The sequence below is a fragment of the Equus przewalskii genome, chromosome 29, assembly GCF_037783145.1.
Source record: "Equus przewalskii isolate Varuska chromosome 29, EquPr2, whole genome shotgun sequence".
Lineage (NCBI taxonomy): Eukaryota > Metazoa > Chordata > Mammalia > Perissodactyla > Equidae > Equus > Equus przewalskii.
The window spans coordinates 24492493-24514514 of record NC_091859.1 but is presented as its reverse complement, the minus strand read 5'-3'; the positions used below and the strand labels follow the sequence as shown (position 1 = coordinate 24514514).

The following is a 22022-nucleotide window of genomic DNA, read 5'->3' as shown; positions in this document are numbered from 1 at the left end:
TAATAATTTTAAGCTGATCTTCTTACATTTTATAAGTAATTGTTTCACCTGAAAATGATAATGTGGTTATACATGTATCATTTAGGATATGATTTTATGGCATCTCTTTTCTTGACTTTTGCATTGGCTAGAACTTTTAAGACATTAGATGATAATGATAATGATGGAAATTGTGTTCCCACTAATTTTAATGTTGTTATGTACTGTTGATTCTCATTTTAAGTGTCCTTCTCTTCCTAGTTTACTAGATGTCTTTGTGAAAAAGTTTTTGTTTAGCTTTGTTAAATACTTTTTTGACATCCATTGAGACACTTTACATTTTATTTGGGCTTTTGCATTCCCAGTTTAAATTTTTGATCTTTATTATGTATTATCTAAATATGCTGCTGGATTTTTCATGCTATTATTTTATTTAAGATTTTTAGATGTAAAGTCATTTCACTTTTGTTTAATAGCAAAGATGCTTTTTTTTAAACATAAATTCACTATTGAGCTTTTCTTGGCAGTTTATTATAGGTTTTAACATGCCGGTTTCTTATTTTCAATCTTTAAACAATGTTTAATCATTTTCAGTTTTATCCCTCCCCCTTAGCCCAACAGTTATCATTTAGGTATTTAAAACTGTTTTGAAACCTGTAGTTGTTAGCTTTTTTTTTCAAGTTTAATTTTTATTGTTAATTTCTAGAGATTTTTCTTTTGTTTGTTTTGTTTTGGCATCAAATGAGGAGAAATAAAATTTACTCTCTTAAGGAATGGGATCTTTTATGGTATATTCTAAGATAAATTTTTGTAAACATTCCATGAATTTTTAAAGAGAGGCTGTTAATTTTCCTTATTAATTTTGTTATTCAATCACTATGTTTTATTTTATTTGCTATCTTTATCTTTCATAGATTGGCAATAGAGTGGAATGGTCTTTCATTGTAATTATTTTTCTATCTTTATATTTTCACAATTTTGCTTTATATTTTGATGTTGTGTTATTTGATTAAAATCACAATTTTTACAATTAGACTAGTAACTGAGTTAAGTAACTCTGAGTCTTAGTTTCTTTATCTTTAAACATGAGAATAGTATTTTTATAACAAAATATGTGGTTATTTTGAAGATTAAATTATACAAAAAAACCTAAAGAACTTATCATGTCTTATCCATATTAATCACTCAGTAAATAGTAGTTCTTGGAGTCTAATGTTCACGATTGCTCTTCACAGTTTTTAACTTTAGCATACAATGATTAGTCCTACTCTATTTAAATTCTTCTTTTAAACTGTGATTTCTACTTTATTTATAATTAATATTCTCCAACTTTATTTTGTTATTGGTTCCTAATATAGTTTCTGTGTTTTATTGTTCTCATTTATATCCTCTCATTACATAGGCTACATTTTTATTTATTTTGTCTTTATAGTGAACTATAATATAGAAATTCTTATTTTAATAGTTATTGGCTTAAAGTTTCTAATACTCTCTTCAAATGATATTTTTCCAGTTATCAAGTTTAAGAACAAAATACTAAATTTGACTATGATGAGAAACTTAGCTTCCTTTAATTTATTTGCTATTCCAAGTTATTGTTAATTACATCTGAGACTACAATCCTTTTAATATAAAGTTATTTTAACCTTATAAGCCTTTCCTTTTTGGCTTTTACCTTAAATTTTATAATCCTATTAACAAACATTATTATACTTAGAACTTTTTATTTAATTGATTTAAATATTCAATAATTATCAGTTATATTACATGTTGCATCTTTTGATTCCTTAATTTGTCTCTTGATGGGATAGAATTTATCCTCAAATAGGATAAATTTGTTGTCTCAAGAGTTATGCTGCATTTCCTAAGCCTTGCTTTCAAATATAACTAGTAACTTTGCTAGGTGCAAAATTCTTGAGTTACAACTTTGCATCCTGAATAATCTGTTGACATCTTCTATCATCTGATGCTTTTAATATTTGCAAATATTGTAAAAATATAAGGTCGGCATGATATTTTCCCTTGGTAAATATGATGGATGTTGTGTTTTAAAATTTTCTATGTTTTTTGACTACCTAGGATGTAAAAACCTTCCTATTGGAAAAGATCTCCAAATTACTTACTATAGTTATAGCAGAGTTGAGATTCCAGTGGTCTCCTCTCAGTGCCTGATTTTTTAGCCTTCTCATTGATTCTGACAGCTACTCAATATTTACATAAATTTATTCTCTGCTTTGCTTAACTGAAGTCAGTTTCTGTTGCTTGCATCCAAAATTCTGGCTAGTACAGTAAGTGATCTGGATGTTCATTCTGAAAGCTTGAAAAGTTTATTCTTTTTCCTTAGAATTAAAAGATTTTGCCAGAATATGTCTATATATGATTCTTTTCCATTAACTTTTCTAGGCATTTGCTGTAGACCTGATCTTTCTTGATTCTAGAAACTTTTCTTCTGTTCTATCTTTGATTGTTTCCTCTGTATTCATTGCCCAGGCTTATTCATCTAGGATTGTCTTAGAGCAAACCAGTGCTCTTGATTCCTATGATACACCAATTTTTTTTACTTATTTTCATCTTGTTTTCCATGAATGTGGACCAGTGTCTCCAATTTGGTGATCAAAACACTAATTTGATTTTATGTAACACTAATTTGGCTCTCAGAAACTTACAAAAAGAGTTTAAATTTTATAATGCATTCTTCTCTTATTTCAGCCAGTTTTATTTGTGTCTTTGCCTTGGGCTTAGCCTCTTCTTTTCTTTTCTCTTCTTTTTCTGCTTATGTTTTTGTGTTGAAGATCCCCAGGACCACCTCCAGATTTGATGATTTGCTAGGAGGACTTACACGATCCAGTAAATAGTCATACTCAGTCATGATTTATTATGATGAAAGGATAAAAAGCAAGATCATATAAGAGAGAAAGTATATGGAATTAAATCTGGAGGAAAGCAGGCACATGCTGCTAAGGGTCCTCTTCCAGTAGAGTCAGACAAGATACACTTAACTTTCCCAGCAACGAGTTGTAACAACACTTGTGAAATGTTGCCAACCTGGGAAGCTCATTAAAGTTTCAAATCCAAGATTTTTACTAGGGGCTAGTCATGTAGACACCCTTTGCCTAACATGTACCAAAATTCCAAACTCCCAGAAGGAAATCCAATGGTCAGCATAAATCTTTTTTTTTTTCCACAAACAGTTTAGGCACAGTGAGCCACTCTTGTCAGAGTGATGGGAACTCCTTAGAAATCCAAATTCCCAGACACCAGCCAATGGCTGCACTTGTAAGCAGACCTTCCAAAGGATAGTCAGGCATGCTATTGTAACTCTTTTATGCAGTTTCATATTGGCTACTTTTTGAATCTTTTAAAAGATGCCAAATAGATCTGCTAAAATTTCCTTTTGTTTCTTATATAAGACTAATATCAGAGGTAAGCATATATCTTAGAAAATATTTTCTTTTCTTTATCCTGCAGCATCTTTTAACAGTTTTCTCCCATTTGAGAACTTTTTTGCTGTTTGCTCATTCTTAAAGAAAGTCAAGTCTATATAAACCTTTCATTTCCAATAGGTCATTGATGTTTTTAATCCCACCTTGCTTTGGGGTCTAATATGTTCCCATTCTCACATCTAAATTTTAAGGATAGGTTGATATGAGCACTCAACTTGTGATACCTAGCAAGCATCCATTTAGAGAAATAGTTTCTGGAATGAAGTTGACCTCTTACTCTGACTTTTTTGTTTTTCTGGCTAAGCTAGGGAATCAAATATAGTTTTCTCTCCTTTGAAAAAAATACTGTACCTTAAATAATATATCCCTTGGTGTAAAAAGCTCCAGCTTTTTAGTCTGCTTTTCAGTGGCTGTCTGAATGTTCCAGGATTCAGCACTATTCACTGTTTTCTGTTTTAGCCATGGTGCATACTTGGAGGTAGTTTTACTAAGAGGTATTGTTTTGGTCTGGGTCACATTAGGATACAGATGCCACATAGTGATTCAACAGGCAAAGCTTGACGTATTAGATTATTAGTCTATGATAGGAGAGTAATTAAAGTATGTAAAACAAGATATAAAGGTATTCTATGGCTGAGGGGGAGTACCCAAGGAAGGACAAACTTGGAAGAGAGTCCCTCTCCACAAGGTTTTGATTCAGAGTACACTGGAGAAAATAGAGTTGCAGCCCACTGGATGGTCCCTTTTAGCTTGGCCAACATCGCAGTGAGCTTTGAAGCTGGAGTTGCCAGTCAGAGTTGTCCTAGGTTGGGAGAAGATGGCTGGACTTCATTGACCAGTTGTTAGATGCAATCTGCTCTAGGAAGAGACTGACTTTAGGCAATGACAGGATGGCACTCTCTGGTAATGTAAGTGACAGATTTAATGGTATGGGATCAGCTCTGTTTGGAGTAGTTCTGTTTGGTTAGTGATGGGTGTACTTGAGAGGGATTTTCAGATGATAGAAATCCATGTCTGAGGAGCAGAAAAATTCCTTTTCCTCTAGATGAAATTAGTTTGCCATTAAGATGGTCAAGGTGGAGCACTGGGGAATGAATCAACGATAGCATCTGGTAAATCAGAAATTGCTGATGTCTTTGATTGTCCTGGGTACCTCCTACTTTATTATCTCAGACAGATGACTTATCCAGCATGAGGTTAATGCCTTGGCTAGACAGGATGTGGCTCAGGCATTTAAATTCAGGCGTTTGATCTTGGATCTGGGAGATTTCCATTAAATGCTGGCAGATGGCAAAAATGTTGCACAGGCTGACAGATATTGCCATGTTTTTGAACTTGTCTTGGTGCATCTGGAAAGTTCTTTTCTACTTAAAAAAAAATTATCTCCAGAAAGAGATAGGGTTTTAAAAACACTCAGCATTGTTAATCTGATTATTAATTAAAGGTATTTTTTGGGAGTAGAAAACATCAGTTTTAGTTTCCTTTGCTAGTGTAAATTAGTGAAATATTTAAATCAAAAAATATGTCCTGTTGAACATATAAAAGAAGCATATTAAATTAAGCATTCAAATACCCACTCTGTGCCACCTACTACTCCAGATACTAGAAATGTGAACATAAGTAAGATATATACCTCCTCCTTTACCAGCTCTTACCCCTGGGCAAGGATTCTATTTTAGGTAATATATTTACTTTAAATCAACCAGGTCAAAGTTGGGCCTTGAGGTGAGAGATTAACCTCAAAGGTTTGCTTCTGAAAATTTCATCTAGACCCTTCCCTTCTCTCTTGTATGCCTACTGTCATGCTCACTGCAAAAGGGGAAATTGATGAAGATAGTTTTAGGATTAGAAAATAACCTAAATCTAAAGTTATCCTGAACACGAGTCAATTATACACCAAGACCACAGACCTGGAAAATTTCTCTCAGGGCACACAGCCTTTAAAAACCTAATAAACAGCGCCGGCCTGGTGGTACAGGGATTAAATGCGTGCATTCCACTTCGGCGGCCCGGGGTTCGCAGGTTCAGATCCTGGGTGCAGACATGGCACTGCTTGGCAAGCTATGCTGTGGTAGGTGTCCCACATATAAAGTAGAGGAATATGGGCGCGGATGTTAGCTCAGAGCCAGTCTTACTCAGCAAAAAGAGGAGGGTTGGTGGCAGATGTTAGCTCAAGGCTTAATCTTCCTCAAAAAAAAAAAAAAAATGCACACATACAGACACAAAGATACATAAAACTAACAACAAAAATACCTCTGTGGAGATGTAATTTCTTATATTGCATTGTTATGCATTCTAAAAGAAACTTCAAATCTTTTTTTTAAGGAGTCAAAGTATTTTTAAATATATAAAAATACCTTAATTTTTTTTTTGCTGCTAATTATCTTCTGACTAATGATTTGAGCAAATTGTGATCTACACTCCAAATTTTGTTTACATCTTTCACTGTTACATACATACTTCACTCTGTGAATTAGCATGATCTGTTTTTATGTATAAACTGGGAGAAATGGAAATTATATTTATCCTTGCAGATATTTTGAGATTTATTTTGCTAAAGTTTGCAAAACTCATGAAGATTCTGTTGATTATGTGCTCTGATTGATAAAGGATTATTTTGACATATGGTTGCAACTCTATTATTTATAAAGAATATTTTGTTAGATTATAAAAGGTTATGTATTGTTTTTATATATAATGTGTATCTATAATATTTTTTCTAGTTTTTTGAGAGATAATTGACATATATCAGCGTATAAGTTTAAAGTGTCTAGCATGATGGTTTGATTTACATGTATTGTGAAATAATTACCACAATAAGTTCAGCTACCATCCATCTTCTCATATGGATATGATGAAAAGAAAAGAAGAAAAAGGGGAAAATTTTTCTCCTTGTCATGAGAATTCATAGGATTTACTCTCTTAACAACTTTCTTATATATTATGCAGCAGTATTAACTATAGACATCATGTTGTACATTATATCCCTAGTACTTCTTTATCTCATAGCTGCAAATTTGTACCTTTTAAAGAACAAAACGGGAGGCATCACAATCCCTGACTTCAAAACATACTACAAAGCTACAGTAAGCAAAACAGCATGGTACTGGTACAAAAACAGGTGCACAGATCAATGGAACAGAATTGAAAGCCCAGAAATAAAACCACACATCTATGGACAGCTTATCTTCGACAGAGGAGCTGAGGGTATACAATGGAGAAAAGAAAGTCTTTTCAACAAATGGTGCTGGGAAAACTGGAAAGCCACATGTAAAAGAATGAAAATTGACCATTCTTTTTCACCATTCACCAAAATAAAGTCAAAATGGATCAAAGACCTAAAGGTGAGACCTGAAACCATAAGGCTTCTAGAAGAAAACGTAGGCAGTACACTCTTTGACATCAGTATTAAAAGGATATTTTCAGACACCATGTCTTCTCAGAGAAGGAAAACAATAGAAAGAATAAACAAATGGGACTTCATCAGACTAAAGAACTTCTTCAAGGCAAATGAAAACAGGATTAAAACAAAAAAACAACCCACTAATTGGGAAAAAATATTTGCAAGTCATATATCTGACAAAGGCTTAATATGCATAATATATAAAGAACTTTCACAACTCAACAACAAAAAATCAAACAACCCGATCAAAAAATGGGCTGGAGACATGAACAGACGTTTCTCCAAAGAAGATATACGGATGGCCAATAGGCACATGAAAAGATGCTCATCATCGCTGATCATCAGGGAAATGCAAATCAAAACTACACTAAGATATCACCTTACACCCATTAGAATGACAAAAATATCTAAAACTAACCCATTAGGATGACAAAAATATCTACAACTAATAGTAACAAATGTTGGAGAGGTTGTGGAGAAAAAGGAACCCTCATACACTGCTGGTGGGTATGCAAACTGGTGCAGCCACTATGGAAAACAGTATGGAGATTCCTCAAAAAATTAAAAATAGAACTACCATACGACCCAGCTATTCCACTACTGGGTATCTATCCAAAGAGCTTGAAGTCAGCAATTCCAAAAGTCCCATGCATCCCAATGTTCATTTCAGCATTATTTACAATAGCCAAGACATGGAAGCAACCTAAGTGCCCATCAACAGATGAATGGATAAAGACGATGTGGTATATATATACAATGGAATACTACTCAGCTGCAAAACGGAACAAAATCATTCCATTTGCAATAACATGGATGGACCTTGAGGGAATTATGTTAAGTGAAATAAGCCAGTTAGAGAAGGATAATCTCTGTATGACTCCACTCAGATGAGGAGTTTAAAAATGTAGACAAAGAGAACAGATTAGTGGCTACCAGGGGAAATGTGGGGTGGGGGGTGGGCACAAAGGGTGAAGGGGTGCACCTACAACACGACTGACAAACATTAATGTACAACTGAAATTTCACAAGATTGTAACCTATCATTAATTCAATTAAAAAAATTCTACCTTTTGACCATTTTCCTCCAATTTTCCCTTCCCACACCCTCCACCTTTGATAATCAATCACAAGTCTGATCTGTTTTTCTGAGCTTGGGGTGTTTTTCTAGATTCCACATATAAGTGGGATCATGCAGTATTTGCTTTTCTGTGACTTATTTCACTTACCATAATGCCTTCAAGGTCTATGTTGTTGCAAATGGTAAGATTTCATCATTTTTTGCAGCTGAATAATATTCCATTTTACACACGCACACATACATACACATATGCCACAACTTCTTTATTCATCCATTGGTGGACACTTAGATTTTTTCCATGTCTTGGCTATTATAAATAATGCTGTTATGAACATGGGGGTGCAGAAATCTTTTAGTCTTAGTGTTTTCACTTCTTTTGGATATATTCCCAGAAATGGAATTGCTGTATCATATGATAGTTCTATTTTTAATTTTTTAAGGATCTCCCATACTGTGTTTTCCATAGTGGCTGTACCAATTTACAATCTCACCAACAGTGCACAAGGGTTCCCTTTTCTCCACATCTACACCAGCATTTGTTATCTCTTATCTTCTTGTTCATGGCCTTTCTTTTTTTTTTTTCAAGTTATTTTATTGAGGTCATATTGATGTATAACATTGTGTAATTTCAGGTATACTTTATTATACATCAGTTTCTGTATAGACTGCATTGTGCTCACCAGTAGTCTAGTTTTTATCTGTCACCATACGTATGTGCCCCTTTACCCCTTTCATTCTTCCTCCTTCCCCCTGCCCCTCTGGTAACCACTAATCTGTTCTCTTTATCCATGTGTTCATTTATCGTCTACATATGTGTGAAATCATACGGTGTTGGTCTTTCTCTGTCTTGCCTATTTTGCTTAACATCATACCATCAAGGTCCATCCTTGTCGCAAATGGCATGATTTTGTCTTCTTTTTATGGCTGAGTAGTATTCAATTGTGTATATATACTACATCTTTACCCATTCATCAGTTCATGAGCACTGTGGTTTCTTCCACGTCTTGCCTGTTGTGAATAATGTTGCAATGAACATGAGGGTGCATAAATCTCTTGGCATTGTTGATTTCATGTTCTTTGGATAAATATCCAGGAGTGGGATAGCTGGATCATATGGTATTTATATTTTTAATTATTTGAGAAATCTCCATACTGTTTTCCATAGTGGCTGCATCAGTTTGCATTCCTATCAGCAGTGTATGAGGGTTCCCTTTTGTCCACATCCTCTCCAAAACTTGTTATTTCTTGTTTTGTTAATTATAGCCATTCTGACAGGTGTAAGGTGATATCTCATTGTAGTTTTGATTTGCATTTCCCTAATACTTAGTGATATTGAACACCTTTTCATGTGTTGATGGCCATTCTAACAGGCATAAGTGATGTCTCATTGTGGTTTTAATTTGCACTTCCGTAAGAACTAGTGATATTGAACATCTTTTCATGTACCTGTTGGCCTTTCATATATCTTCTTTAGAGAAATGTCTATTGAGATCCTTTGCCCATTTTTCAATTGGGTTATTTGTTTTCTTGCTGTTGAGTTTTATGAGTTCTTTATATATTTTTGGATATTAATTGCTTATCAGATATATGGTTTGCAAATATTTTTTCCCGTTCAGTAGGTTGTCTTTTCACTTGATGGTTTCTTTTACAGTGCAGAAGCTTTTAGTTTGATGTAGTCCATTTGTTTATTTTGGATTTTGTTGCTTGTGCTATAGGTGCCATATCCAAAAAATTATTACCAAGACCCATGTCAAGGAGCTTTTTTCCTATGTTTTCTTCTAGGAATTCCAAGGTTTCAGCTGTTGGATTTAAGTTTTTAATCCACCTTTAGTTAATTTTGTGAGTGGTGTAAGATATGGGTCCAGTTTTATTCTTTTACATGTAAATATCCAATTATCCCAGCACCATTTATTGAAAAGACTGTCTTTTCTCCACTGAGCATTTGACTTGTTCTTTTGTAATTATTTAAATTTTAATTTTCATAGTTCTTTATGCAAATTGACACATTAATTCTAAAGTTATTTAAGTGAAAGCATTGTAAGTGAAAGTTTTATTAAAATTCAAAATGACATTCAAGAGTAACATATCAATTCGTAGCAGTTGGGAGTACACACCTCATCAGGGATGTCATAATTTTATTTCATTATGTTAAGACATATATAGTAATTGTTAATGAAAGCATTTGTGAATAATGAGCATTTTTAAAACTTCCTAATTGGGTGCATTTAAAACATTCTATATTAGTCGTTTTTTGACCATTTATAGTTTTCCTTTATTATGTTCTCTGTACAGTTTTTAACTTGCTAGATTTTTTCCCTGGAATTTGTCAATTGTTGTTAAGAGAATGTTTTAATCCTGCAATTGAATTTGCAAATGCTATCGTGTCTAACATCTATTGTATTTTTAAAATATGATTTAATATTTTGTCTTACTTTCTGTGGCTTTATGTTTTCATGGGCCCAAGCTGATTATGTTAGTCTTGTATTTCCATTCTCCTGTGAGATGAAAAAGTTAAGAGATTACTTTCTCCTGCAGATTTTAGTTAAATATATTTTCTCATTTTAAAAAAATTGAGGACCATTGCTTGTTGTGTAATTGCCTCCAAGCAATAATGTGAAAGATGGAAGTCACCCAAAAGTATCAAATTATTAGTCTAAACCATCTGTCCTACATCTCTTAGCAATGCTATGTCCTTAACCTACCCTTGGCTGTATTAATATTAACAGGCTGTGCAAAATCTCCAATTTCTATTCCTATTTATTCTACTTTGATTTAGTGTTATTATGACCTAGAGTTAATCAGTTTTCTGCTGGTCTAACAGACTGAATATCTAATTTGTATTCATTTACTTTTCAACATAAAATACTTCAGTTGTAAGTTGTGTTACTTTGTGATGTTTTAATTAATATACATCTTTGCTTTTCCAAAATTTTGCTTTCATATAACTGAGCAACTGCTTCCCCAGAAAATGGATGAAAATAGAATAGAATAGAAGGAACAATGTATATAATATAAAGATGAGGAATGGCAAGCAATATACTACTGTATATTGAAAATAGTAAAATATTGCCATTTACAAATGATAATTTTTGTATTTTCATTGTGGAGTTATTGAAAGTTTTTTTCACATTTTTTTGATCAAACATACCTTTTATTTTCTGTTTTTCTTTCAATACACACACACACACACACACACACGAGCATATACATATTTACATAAACACTAACACTGAGGGCGTTTCTATTTTACTATTATTCAAGGAGGATGTAGAGAATAAGAAAGGACTAGAGCTGTCAAGTCAAAAGTATATGCATATAACGTGCCGAGAACTGTGCTAGTCATTTTATGGGTTACACAAATAATAGAAAATATTGTGCCTACAGTCATGAAGATAAGATATATAACATCTAACAAATAGTTTGAAACAATAGACTGAGTTGTCAAGACCATCTTACTATGGGAATTCAGAGAAGAGAAATAGTCTCTGAAACTTTCGTACCCAGCCACATGGAGGCTTTCTGGTTTATTATCATCATAGAATTGGTAGTAGAAAATTTTGACTTGACGCATGTTGAACTTGTCTTAAACTATTAATTTTTTACAATAGAGATCTGATTTATTGTTTTCTGTCTCAAATCTTCACTATGCCCTCCCTCATACCTGATTTGCCAAGCATGGTAAGCACGTTCACACTGCTGTGATCATGCAACCCCCTGCCTTATTCTCATCCCTCTCTTCCCCTCTTGTCAGAATTTTTATCTCATGAGATATTGTTGCATAAATGCAAGTACTTCTGAATTCTGTCTTCCACTCTCCCTACTTGGAAACAATTGCTCCCTTTTAATGTTCCCCTAATACTTTGTTTTCATATCTCTGTAATGCTCATAATTTTGGCTTTGTTTTAATGTCTAGTTACTTATATGCTTATCTCTTTAAACCATGAATTCAGACTTCATGACACACTTATCTTTCCCTTCCCTCACCCTCAAATTTAGTCTTGTAGACAGTAGTTGTTGGTCAATAGATACTTTAAAAATTTTAATAAATTTATTTGAAATAGTGGATACAAACAATATAATTTTAGTTAAATTAATTTGAAGTTAAGTTAATTAATTAATTTTATATTAATTAAAATCTTCCCCACAAGGAACCTTCAGGCACAGATTGTTCACTGGTGAAAACCCTTTTAGAAAACAAAGAATGAGCTTTGTTCCAAATTTATTCTATGAATCAACATTATTGTGATACCAAAGACATTTCACAAGAAGAAAACTATATGTCAATATCACTCATGAACACGGTATCAAAAATCCTTAATAAAATAGTGACAAACCAAGTCCAGTAATACATTAGAAAGATTATACATCATGACCAAATGAGGTAAATGCCAGAAAGTCAAGGTTATTTTAACAGTCTAAAAATAAATTAATGTAATTCACTATATTAATAGAATAAAGGAGAAAAAAATATGATCATATAAATAGTTGTAGAAAGAGCATCTAATCATAATACAAACTCTCAGTAAACTGAGAACAGAAGGAACTTCCTCAACCTTATAAAGGGCTTTTACAAAAATGCTATAGCTAACATCATAATTCATAATCCTGAATGACTGAATGCTTTTGACTTAAGATTGGAAACAAGACAAAGATGTTTGCTCTTGCCATTTCTGTTCAACATTGTATTGGACATTTTGGCCAGTGTAATAAGGCAAGGGCAAGAAATAAAAGCATACAGATTTTAAAGGAAGAAGTAAAACTCTGTTTATTCACAGATAATATGATAATTGACGTAGAAAATTCTAACAAATCTACAAAAAAACCCTAGAACTAAAATATATTTTTAGCAGGATGCAAGGTCAGTAAATAAAATAAATTTTATTTTTTATATCAAGAACAATTGAAAATTGAAATTAATAATACCACTGAAAATGTTTTCCCAAAACATGAACTACTTGTTTATCCCTACACATCTAACAAGATATGTGCAAGACTAGTACACTGAAGACTATAAAAACATTGTGGATGGAAGTTAAAGAAGACCTAATATGTGGAGAGATATTCCATGTTCATAAATTGAAAGACTTAATATTGTTAAGCTATCTGTTCTCTCCAGATTCTGCTATGGATTCAGTGAAATTCCAAACAAAATTCAAGCAGGCTATTTTTTTTGAGATATTGACAAGCCTATTCTGAAATTTATATGCAAAGTCAGAGGGCCTAGAATAGCCAAAACAATTTTGAAAAATAGCTAATTTAAAGGCCTCTCTGATTCCAGACTTACTATAAGGCTACAATAGTCAAATCAATGTGGCATTGGCCTGAGGAGAGAGTTACAGATCAATAGAACAGGATAGAGAGAGTTCATAAATAGACCCACACATATATGGTCAATTGATTTTTGAAAAAGTTACAAGGCACTTCAACTGGGAAAGGGTAATCTTTTCAACTAGTGGGGCTGGAACAATTCTATCCATATAAAAAAATGAACCTCAACACTTACCTCTTATTGTACATGAAAGTTAACTCTGTGGATCAAAGATCAAAATGTAGAAATAACAATATTAAACTTATAAAATAAAATATAGGAGAATATCTTTGTGACTTTGGGGTAGGCAAAGATTTCTTAGATATTACATAAACAGCACAGAAGATGTATGTCCCAAATATGGAATATTTAAAAGAAAAACTGTTACAACTCTGAACATCCACATGCAAAAAAATACATCTAGATACAGACCTTATACTCTTCACAAAAATTAACTCAAAATGGATTACAGACCTAAATGTAAAAGGCAAAGCTATAAACCTCCTAGATGATAAGATAGGAGAAAATCTAGATAACCTTGAGTATGGTGATGACATTTTAGATTCAGTACTAAAGATATGATCCATGAAAGAAATAACTAATAAGCTGGACTTCATTAAAATTAAAACTTCTGCTCTGTGAAAGACAATGGCAAGAGAATGAGAAGACAAGCCACAGATCGGGAGAAAACATTTGCAAAACATATATCTGATAAAGGATTGTTATGCAAAATATACAAAGAACTCTTAAAATTTAACAGTAAGAATACACACAACCCAACTGAAAATGGGCCAAAGACCTTAATAGACACCTCAGCAAAGGAGATATACAGATGGCAAATAAGCATAAACAAAGATGCTCCACATCCTATGCTATCAGGGAAATGCACATTAAAACCAAAGTGAGATACCACTACACACCTACTATAATGGTCAAAATACAGAAGAATGACAGCACCAAATGCTGCGTAGGATGAGGAGCAAGAGGAACTCTCATTCACTGCTGGTGGGAATGCAAAATGGTACTGCCACTTTGGAAGACAGTTTGGCAGTTTCTTACAAAACTAAACATACTCTTACCATTTGATCCAGCAATTTCATTTCTTGGTGTTTGCCCAAAGGAGGTGAAAACTTATATCCACACAAAAACCTACACATGGATGTTTATAGCGTCTTTATTCATAATTGTCAAAACTTGGAAGAAACTGAGATGTCCTTTAGTAGGTAATTATAGGTAAATTTAGTACATAAATTGATAAACTGTGGTACATCCGGACAATGGAATATTATTCAGAACTAAAAAGAAATGAGCTATTAAGCCATGAAAATACATGAAGGAACCTTAAATGTAGTTAGTATGTGAAAGAAGCCAATCTGAAAAGGCTATGTACTGTATGATTCCAACTACATGACACTCTGGAAAGGGCAAAACTATGGAGACAATCAAAAAGAAGAGTGGTTGGTCTAGGAGGATGAATAAGCAGAGCACAGAGGATCTTTAGGGCAGTGAGAATATTCTGTATACCTCAATGATGGATACATGTCAATATCAATTTGTCCAAACCCATAGAATGTACAACACCAAGAGTAAACTGTAATATAAACTATGGACTTTGAGTGATTATGTTGTGTTAATATGGGTTCATCAATTGTAACAAATGTACCTCTCTGGTGGGGGATGTTGATAATGAGGGAAGCTATGCCTGTTTGGGGGCAGGGGGTTAATGGGAAATCTCTATACCTTCTCTCAGTTTTGCTGTGAACTTTAAACTGCTCTAAAAAGAAAAGTTTTCATTAAAAAAAAAAAAACTTCTTACAATTCAATAAGAACAAGTCAAATTAACCCAATAAAAAATAGGCAAAAGATTTTAAAGGATGCTTCACCAGAAAAACATATGTGTATGGCCTCCAAGTATAGGAGAAAATTCTTAACACCTGTCTAATCACAGAAATGGAAATTAAAAGCGCTATGTGATACTACTACACATCCATTAGAATGGCTAAGATTAAGTGTTGCCAAGAATGTGGAGATACTAGAACGCTAATACACAGTTAATGGGAATGTAAAATGGTACAAACACTTTGGTAAACATTTTGAGAATTTCTTAAAAAAGTTTAAGATACACTTACCATGTGACCTAGCAATTTAGGTATTTACCTAAGAGAAAAGAAAACTTAAGTCCACAGACAGACTTTTATATGAATGTTCATGGAGACTTTATTCATAATGGCCCCAAACTGAAAAATAACTTAAATGTCTATCAATAGTAGAATGTATAAACAAATTTTGGTAAATCCATACAGTGGAATATTGCTTTGCATTAAAAAGGAATGAACTACTAACACACAAAAAATGGAGATGAATCTCACAAACACGCTGAGTGAAAGAAACCAGGCATAAAGTGTATACTTTATGATTCCACTTTTGTGAAGTTTTAGAAAACGCATGTCTAATGTAGTGACAAAAAAAGATTTCTGGGGCTAGGGGCAGGCAAGGAGCACAAGATAACCATTTGTGGTGATGGAAATGTTCTGTATCTTGATTGTGGTGGTGATTACACAGGTGTATACATTTATCAAAAGTTGTCAAACTGTACATTTAAATGGATGCATATTATGTAAGTAATTAAGACCTTAATAAATTTGATTTTAAAAAAGAAACTATTTGAAAATAGTATTTGTTTATATAAAATGATCTGTCATGAAGGATAGTTTAGTTTTCCAAAAGTTACACATTTTGCTGTTTATGCTAAATCTTGCTGAAAAAACAAACTAAGCTTGAATAAACTTTCTAAAGAAACCTTAACTTTTTTGAAATTAGCTTCCGCCTCTTATGCATAAACCTGACATCAATTTAGATTTCTCTATCTCTAATTTTTGCAATAATAAATGGTATTATTAAGCCAGAGTCAGATAAATGAACAAAAAATTTAAGAGATGATAAGAACATGCAAATTGATTATATTAAAGTAGAATAGCAAACCAAATGCATTCTTCATTGAAGTTTCCCAGATGGTTATGCAAAGGATGTTAGCTATGTATACAGGTAGCAGGTGGGGACAAAATGTGGTGGAACTGAGCATGTTAGAGGAATTCGAATGGATATCTCATGTACTATTAAAAAGAGGACAGCTTTCCTTAATCTATTCTTCAGTATTCATTGCAACTAAAATACTTTCATTAATAGCAACTCTATCCTTCAATAAATGTGAAATACTTTTGATATTGGCAGATCCTCAAGTTTAAAATATCGCCATACAGAGTAATATCATTTTGGTGTGTGGATGCCAGAAGCATCTTTGCTATTAAACAAGAGTGAAATGACTTTACATCTAAAAATCCTAAATAAAATAATAGCATGAAAAATCCAGCAGCATATTTAGATAATACATAATAAAGTACAAAAATTTAAACTGTGAATGCAAAAGCCCAAATAAAATGTAAAGTGTCTAAAGCACAAATAAAACTAATCCTGATAAGAGAGGAGAATGTTCCAGGAAGTTATTTATTAGAATTTAGTACAATAGCAAGTAACAGAAAATCCAAAATAACAATAGCTTAAAAAGGAGAAGTTTACAGTCATGTGTTGCTTAAAAACAAGGATATGTTCTGAGAAATGCGTCATTAGGCAATTTCATTCTTGGGTGGACATCACAGAGTATACTTACACAAACCTAGATGGTATGTACTACCTACTGTGGATTTACTACATACCTAGGCTATATGGTACTGATGTAATGGGACCGCCATCACGTATGTGGTCTGTTGTTGACTAAATGTTGTTATGGGGCGTGTGACTGTATTTTACTCCCACTTGCAAAACTTAGAGCTAGGCAGTCCAAGGCTGGTAGAGCTCACTAGAATGAGCACCCCAGGATTCTTCTACTTTGTTGTTCTATTGTGTATGTCCTCTAGTTCCAAAGATACCTCATGACTGCTCCAGCTTCAACCATTTCATTAGCATTCCAGTCTACAGAAAGATGAAGGGGAGGAAGGATATTCTCCTTCTCTTTAATAATACTTCCTATATCCCAAGGTTATAACTTAATCATGTGGCCACACCCACTTGCAACAGAGTTTGGGAAATGTCTGTATTCGAAGCAAGACGTGCCCAGCTAAAGGTTAGGATTCTATTATACAAAAAGAGGGCTAGGTGTTCTGTTACTAGAGAGAAAGGGGAGAGGGGAGAATGTATATTGGGAAACAACTAATAGTTTCTGCCAGAGAAAACCATATGTGCTCAGGTAAAATTCTAGGTTAGAGGAAGTGCGATATATTCAAGGCAAAGAGACAGCATAGTGTGTTTAAATGTTATGAGAAAAAAGGAGGAAGAATGGCTGGGTGGGATGAAACTAGAGAGGCAGTTAAGAGCAAATCATACACAGCCTTTTGGATTATGTTAAGAATTTTGAATTTTATCCAAAGAACAATGAAAAACTGTTGAAGATTTTTAAGGAAGAAGGTAACATGTTCAGATTCTCATATTAAAAAAAATTCTCTGGTCACTGTGTCGAGAGTAGGTTAGAGACAACATTGACAAAATGTACAAAGTTTAAAATAGGTGTACTCTTTGGCATACGATTGCATATTTATGAATTTATCCTGACAAAATCATCGGACAAGAGTACAAAGTCTGGAAGGACATGCTCTGAATGTTTCCAATAGGAATGAGATTAGGAAAGCTTCACTTTCTCCTTTATAACTTTTTATTTTGAATGATTTGTTTTACAATAAGCATATATTACTTTAAATTTCATTAAAAATCAATAAATCAACTTTGTTTTTCAAAAACAAAGACAAAAAGACTTGTGGCTATGTTACAAGGTAGTCCAGATTGCTGACTCCCATTCCAGGGGTCTTCCTTTATTTCAATTGCCTTTGCTGACAGTTGCCTCTTTCCTGGAGTCTGTCTTTCTGCCTGGTCCCTTTCCATTGACATCAGACTGGCTTCCTGCTTTTCAGTTTAGTTTTTGTATTTCTGGTGGGATGAGGGACATTCTTGTCCCATTCCATCGTTCCATTTCTCCACCCAGACATTGCTCTCCTATGTGCTGGCTATGTTGAGCACCCCAGGGTTCTGCTTTTCCTCCAGAGACATTTGGACAGGACATGGATATCTTGGGTCTTTCCTTTTTTCCCACTGCCACCATATTTCTAAAGACATGTGTTAGAGATTTGACAGATGGGGATTAAAAGGGCTCTGTGGGATCGTAACTGGCCCTTGATCCTTTTCCTAAACTGCCTAAATTTACAGAATTTTAGAGTTGAAAAAAAGAGAGAGAATTTAAAAGCCATAAATTATAAACTGTCACATAACACAGAAATTCCTTTATGGATATTCTGAACATCTTGAACATCTATTGTCCCTTTGAAGAGCTTGCTTCCATAATGTGGTAAAAGACTATAGCATCTAGAGTCAGAGGACTTGGATTATAATCTGGTCCCATTTGTAGGATGATCTTGCAAATTGAATAACATTGCAAACATCAGTTTCTTCACTTCTAAAATAGGGATAATCCCAACTCTACTTTATTGGGCCATCCTATATCTGAAAATATTTTCTAGACTATAAAGCACCATTATAGATAGTTACTATATAATTATGTTCATGTATGCCATATATGAGACATATTGCTTCACAAGGAAATCCCATTACGTCAGTGTTAGACTGATGTAATTATTCTAGAAGTATTTTTCTTTGATTGAGCTCAAATTTGTCTCCCTATGGTATTATGTATTATGACTTTCCTCCTTTGTAACAATGTAGAACTGGTCCAATATGTCTTCTACATGATTACTATATATTAACTAAGAAAGCTAATAGGCTCAAACTATGTAAATTTAGGTCTATATTCTGTGGAAGAATTTCCTGACATCTGGAACTTTAGGAACACAGTCGCATCTCCAGTAAAAAGTTTAAAAGGCATTTGAAATAAAGGAAATCCTGAGTTTAAGTGTGTTCATGTGGCTTTTTTCCCATATGTAATTAAAGATTATATTTAGTTTGATAATCTTTCCGAGGCATCTTTAATTGTAAAGCAGTGAAGTGGAAAATTATGGTTTTTACACAGCTAATTTATATACTGTCTTTAGGGGGCAGTACTAAACCACTGATAAATTTTATTTCTGCTAATGCTACTGGTAATGGCTAATATAAAATAAAACTAAAGTAACAATAATGAGATTTGTGATGCAATTATATACGCCCCTTAATGGTAGTAAAATTTTTTAGGTAGTCGTATGAAAATGATACTTTGAAATTCATTCATTTACTAATCCATTCAATAAATAATTATCAAATTCCCTTATGCACAACACATTGTGAGAGATACAAATGTGAGAGATACAGATAAGGAAAGTAGGTTTAATAAGATTATGTGATTTGCTCAAAGTCGCACAGCTTGGAAGTGACAGAGCTAGGAGTTAAATGTATATCTGTTTGACTTCAAAGCCACTCTCTTTGCCACTCTGCCATCTATCATCTCAAGGTGCATGTGAAATATCATAATATATACACTCACACAAAGAGCTAGAGACATTCAGAAGAGAAAGACATCATTGCTGTTTGTGAGAAATCTGGAAAATTTTATGTCGGAGGTGAAATCTGAGCTGTACTTTTAGGAATCAGTGGGAATATAAGAGAATAATAGCTGAAAATGGTAGTTAATATGTATTAAACCCTATTATGTGTCAGCCACTTTATATTCATTACTTCATTTAATTATCAGGAAAAAATTCTGAGAGGTCCTACTGTATTATTTTCCCACTGCATAAATAAGGTAAGTGAGACTGACAGTGGTCATATCTGATGAAAATCACACTAATAAGAAGGCTAAGTAGGCAAGTTGGAACTTGAATGCAGGACTAATTTTAGTACCTAAACTCTTAACCAGTACAATATGCTGTATGGAGAAGTAAGATGGCAGGCATGAATAAAGCATGGAGCATGATTAGGAAGGGGTAAACAACTCCACTTGATTATAGTCTGGGGTGAGTATAATAGAGTAAGAAAAGCAGCTGATAGAACCTTGAAGCCAGATTAAGGAATTTGATATTATTTGCTGTGCAATGGGAAATAATTGGAGATTTATGAGCAGGGAAGAGACATAAACAGAGTTTTTCTTTGGGGAGGAGAAAGAGGCGGGGAAGAAAAGAACTGATAAATCTATGAAATGTTGATAATTCCTAGTATGTAATGATTTACAGTACCATGCCATATCAACATTGATGGTCAAATCAATTATGAGTTGGTAAAAGAGATGCCTATTGGTATTTTGTTCATTTTTGTAGATAGCATTAATCATACATATAGAAGCTCTTGCTAGATTAAGGTTCTAGATGTCCAAAATTTTTTTCACCCAGATTATCTGTAGGATCAAAAATCCCTGTGATAGTCGTCATTTATTACTGATTTGAGAAATGTGTGTTGATAAAAATATGGGCTGCTATGTACTATATATATATATTAGCAGATATATATTAACAAACATACTCCTTTGATTTAAACTGCAATTGCATCAGCTTGGTTATTTAATATATTGCCCTTTATAGGATATTGTGGTGAATGAGAGGCCACACAACATAGTGGTTAAGGGCATAAGCTCTAGGGTCGGGCAGTCTGGGTTAGAATTCTTTTTCTGCCACTTACCAACTCTGTGACCATGGGTTTTACTTGACCTCTCTGAGCCTTAGTTTAGTTTTACCCTTTTTCCCTCAGAGGGTTGTTGTGTGAATTAAAATAATAAATTAATAATCCTATGACACCACACTGTCACATAGTAAGAGCTCAATAGATTACAGCTGTAATTATTATTGTACCTTACAAACAATAACTGACTGAGGAAGTATTTAAGTTCATAATTTCTCAATTGTTGAAAATTAATAAAAGGAAATTTAAAATGTGAATGCAGCAAAACAAAGTCTTATAAAGTCTTATATTCTATTTTTTAAAGAAACAACTTTTTAGGGGTTGTGCTGTTTACAATTCAATATGTATAGTATCTTTACTAACTTTAGTAATAATCTATCACTGGTGGCTGAAATACGTTCTAGAGATTTTTAGACAAACTTGTCCTTTTTCTAAAAAAATTTAGTCTGCTCAGTATTCAGCAGGCTCCTTGAATATGGAATTTTTCTTCAGTTCTGGCAAAGTTTCTTGCACTGTCTCTTTGGTATTTCCTCCCATCTCTACAAGTTCCTCTTGGTTTGATCCCTAGTTTTCTTAGCTTTCAACTTCTCTTCATCTTTTGTTCTATCTTCTAGGAAATTTCCTCAGACTTGTTTTCTAATTCTTCTGTTGGCTATTATTTATTTATTTGTTTTGTGGCATTTGGTTGTTGTTCCATGGATGCAAATATCTTCTCTCTCTGTAAGAATACTATTTATAGCTTTTTCTGTGTATTTATTTTAGTCTCTGTTAAAGGCTTCCTTCACAGATGTGGTGATCCTTGGGTTCTTGTTCATATTCAACTAAAAAATTAGGAACTGTTAATTTGGTGGAGCTTGTTTAGAGGTGGGTGGGCTTCACAGAGGAGTTAAGGCATAGACTCCTACCATTTTCCTAGGTACTTAGAGATTCTTTTTTCTTGGTAGGTCAATTTCTGCAGAGAGGAATATATTCTAGTCTCCTACCTGGGAGATATAAACCTAGTTGCCATGGTCTCTAAGGCAAATTGTGGGAAGGCACTGGGGTGGGTTGAGAATCTACATTTGTTACATAGATATTCAATTAATTCCTTCATTTTTAGAGAGGCACCGTTCTGCTCATTGTGTGTGGCTTCTTAGAATTCATAATCTCTTTGCTTCAACCTTA

General features: G+C 33.5%; 1 protein-coding gene across 41 annotated transcripts in view; it reads left to right on the top strand.

Annotated features, from left to right (window-relative positions):
• The window catches only part of ANKS1B (ankyrin repeat and sterile alpha motif domain containing 1B), a 1029975-nt gene that overhangs the window by 254318 nt on the left and 753635 nt on the right, over positions 1-22022 (top strand). The gene's annotated exons all lie outside the window — the stretch shown is intronic.